Here is a 4,040-nt window from a genome sequence, read left to right as displayed (position 1 = left end):
AGACAAGCACTTCAGAAGTCAAAAATCTCAACTTCACCAAACGACTTTATTTTTGATACTGCTTTGACCAACATGTTTATTTCAGTGAGATATGCACTTCAGAAGTCAAAAATCTCAACTGCACCGAGTTAGTAAATTTTTGATGCTGTATTCACTAACATGCTTATTTCAGAAAGACATGCACTTCAGAAGTCAAAAATCTCAACTTAACAAAACGATAACTTCTGATGCTGGTTTGACTAACATGCTTCCTTCAGTGAGACAAGCACTTCAGAAGTCAAAAATCTCAACTTCACCAAACGACACACCTTTGGATGCTGGTTTGACTAACATGTTTATTTAAGTGAGATAAGCACTTCAGAATTCAAAAACTTCAACATCACCAAATGACTGAATTTTTGATGCTGTTTACACTAAAATGGTCACCTCTGCGATATAAGAACTTCAGAAGGCAAAAATCACAACTACACCAAATGAGTTAACTTTTGATGCTCGTTTGAATAACATGCTTATTTATGTGTGATAGCAGATCAGAAGACTAAAATCTGAACTTCAACAAAAGACTCACCATTTGAGGCTGTATGGACTACAATGCTTTTTTCAGCGAGTTAAGCACTTCTGAAGACTAAGATGTAAACTTCACCAAATGCCTCAATTTTCTGAAGTTGGTTTTGATTAACATGTTTATTTCAGTTAAAAAAGCACTTCTGAAGACCAAAATCACCACATCACCAAGTGACTTTGTTTTTGATGCTGTTTTGACTCACATGCTTATCCCAGTGAGATAAAGCACTTCAGAACTCAAAAATCTCAACTTCACGAAACGACTTAACCTTGAATGCTTGTTTGACTAACATGCTTATTGCAGTCAGGAAAGCATTTCAGAAGGCAAAAGTCAAAACTTCACCGAATGACTAAATTTAGATGCTTAATTGAATAACATGTTTATTTCAGTGAGATAAGCACTTCAGAACTCAAAAATCTCTATATTTTGGAACTGTGACCCCTGGCTCCACATCCCCACTAGAAAAAAAATCATCCTTTCACCATCCACCCTCCCAGATGTGCTCAGAATCTTAGATGTTTCAATAAGACCACTGATTTCTTCTAAACTCCAATGAGTGCAGCTCAACCCTTCCTTGTAAAATAAAACCCCTTTTACCCTTTGCTCTGAGGAAGGGTCACTTGACCTGAAACGTTAATGTGATTTCTCTCCACAGATGCTGCCAGACATGCTGAGCTTTTCCAGCAAATTTCTGTTTTTGTTCCCTTTATCCAAACAAATCAGTCCAGCAAATCTTCACTGAATTGCTTCCAATGCAAGTACATTGTTCCTTCAAAATTGACGCTAAAATCATATCCTACACCAGGTACCACTGTAGCACGATTTTGTTTTTTTATACTCCATCCTCTTTCCAATAAAGGCTAATGTTCCATTGCCTTCACAATTACTTGCTGTAACTCGATGCTCACTTTTGTGATTCATATATGATTCTGATCCCTCTGTAATGCAGCATTCTACACTCTCTCCCATTTAAATAATATTTAGCTTTTCTATTCTTCTATTGAAGTGGACAACCTCACATTTTCCCACATTATACTCTGTAATTTTACCTATCTATATCTCTTTAAATCCTTCTACCCTTCTCAGACCTTGCTTTCCTACCTATCCTTATATCATCAGTAAATCTAACTACAATACAGACTGACCCTTCATTCAAGTGATTAATAGTGATTACAAATAGTTGAAGCCTCAGCAGTAGTTCTGTGTTACCTGACTAGATGATAGTTCACCAATCTGAAAATGACCTTTTATCCTGACTCTTGTTTCTTGTTTGTCAGGCAATCCTTTTTTTTTTATTATTCATTCACAGGACTGGGGGAGTCACATGCACAGCCAGAATTTATCGCCCATCCCTAATTGAGTTAAATGTCAACCACATTGCTGTGGGTCTGGAGTCACATGTAGGCCAGATAAGGATGGCAATTAGTAAACCAGATGGTCTTTTTCCCAACGATTGACAATGGATTCATGGTTGTCATTAGACTCTGAATTCCAGGTTTGTATTGAATTCAAATTCCCCTATCTGTCATGGTGGGATTTGAACCCAGGTCCCCAGAACATTACCTAGGTCATAGAATCCTTACAGTGTGGAAGCAGGCCATTCAGCCAATCAAGTTCACACTGACCCTCCAAAGAGCATCCCACTCAGATCCAGCCCATCCTCTCCCTGTAACCCTCCATTTCCCATAGCGAATCCACCCAGGATGCACATCCCTGGACAGTATGGAATAATTTAGCATGGCCAATCCACCTAAACTTCACATCTTTGGACTGTGGGAGGAAAGCGGAGCACCCAGAGGGGACCCATGCAGACATGAGGAAAATGTGCAAACTCAACACAGAGAAGTCGCCCAAGGATGGAACTGAACTTTGGTCCTTGGCACTGTGAGGGAGCAGTGCTAACCACTGAGCCACCATGATGGATTAATACCGGGTCAATGGATTAACTGTCCAGTGATAATACCACTACGCTGTCACCTCCCTCTATCCATGCTAACATATCACCCCAGCATTTTATACATCCAAATATTGTTCCCACCTTCTTTACTTGTGACATTCACCAAGAATTGTAATAAACCTGCCAGTTTTCTTTTTACAAAAACATGTTGGCTCTGCCTGATTGCATTATGATGTTCTAATTGACCTGCTACTTTGGGAATTCTTGCAATTTCCCAACCTTAGACAATAGCTTCCTGCATTTTGGCTCCGCCCTTTCTTGAATAATGGTGTTATACACTCTGAACTCGACATTTAACTATTGTTAGTGATATAAACCATTCCCAGCAGTGATGTTTTTCCTTTATCACTTAACTCTAGCCAAACTGATTTTATATTTTGGGTTGGGAAAGTGAGGGAAGATGCTGGAATTGTTGGAGGGTACGTGTTTTGATTGAGAGGAGATATGCTGAGTTTCTTATTGTGCTGAGTGGCTTAAGTTCCATTGTATAAGTTGCACTGGATATTTCTGTTGGTACTGTGGAGCCTTGCTATTTCTGCATTGAAACTGACATAGTCTATATTGTAGGCAATGTGATGGTTGGTGTTAGGCAAGATGTGAGAATGTATTGGGATGCCTTGCTGGGATGTGCTAGTTGGTGGGGGCCTGCTAGAATTTCCTGCTGGGAAGTGATGTCAGCCAGTGAGGATTTGTTGGGATTTACTGTTGGGGGACTGAGGTGGGGGAGATATTACCTGGTGGGTGTGGGTGTGCAGGATATGCTATGCCATGCAGAATGCCATGGTTTCTCAAATGCGATTGTGAGGGTATGTGTGAAATTTACCACAGCGATGTGCTGGAATCCCTAGTGTCATGTCCTGGGCTCTGTACACTGCACCAGTATACATTGTTTTGAATGGGATATGCTTGATTCTCTCCTGGGATTTCTCTCCAGGGAAATGTTAGGCTCTATGGGATCTGCTGGATTCTTTCCTTAATGTACTGGGTTTCCCTCCTGGCATGTGTTGAGTTGAACAATGACTGGCTGGATTTTCCCTTGGGATCTTCTGGGTGTGCTGGGATTCCTTTCTGGGATTTATCAGACAGTGAGTATATGCTTGGGTTCTCTCCTGAGATATATTGGAATCTTCAGGATTTTCTCCTTGGTTGCGCTGGGATTCCTTGCTGGAAAGGGACTGCATGGGAATGTGCTGGGCTCTCTGCTGGAATGTGGTGGAGTGAACAGGATGGGCCAGGATTTGCCCCCGTTATGCACGAGGCAGTGAGGATCTGCTGAATTTCCCTAATGATAAGTGTTGGCATGAGCGGGATCTGCTGGATTTCCTGCTGGGATGTGGAGTGAATGGGATAAGTTGCATTTCCCACTGGGGTGTGGAGTGAATGGAATCTGCTGGATTCTCCAATGGATGTGCTGGAATGAATGGAATCTGTTGGATTCTCCAATGGATGTGCTGGAATGAATGGAATCTGTTGGATTCCCCACTGGGTGTGCTGGAGTGAATGGAATCTGCTGGATTC

General features: G+C 41.3%; 1 protein-coding gene across 1 annotated transcript in view; it reads right to left on the bottom strand.

The window, feature by feature from the left end:
- The window catches only part of LOC109921505 (ferritin heavy chain A-like), a 10,138-nt gene that overhangs the window by 5,646 nt on the left and 452 nt on the right, over nt 1–4,040 (bottom strand). The gene's annotated exons all lie outside the window — the stretch shown is intronic.

This window comes from Rhincodon typus, chromosome 37 (genome assembly GCF_021869965.1).
Source record: "Rhincodon typus isolate 14 chromosome 37, sRhiTyp1.1, whole genome shotgun sequence".
Lineage (NCBI taxonomy): Eukaryota > Metazoa > Chordata > Chondrichthyes > Orectolobiformes > Rhincodontidae > Rhincodon > Rhincodon typus.
This window is presented reverse-complemented; position numbering and strand designations above follow the sequence as displayed.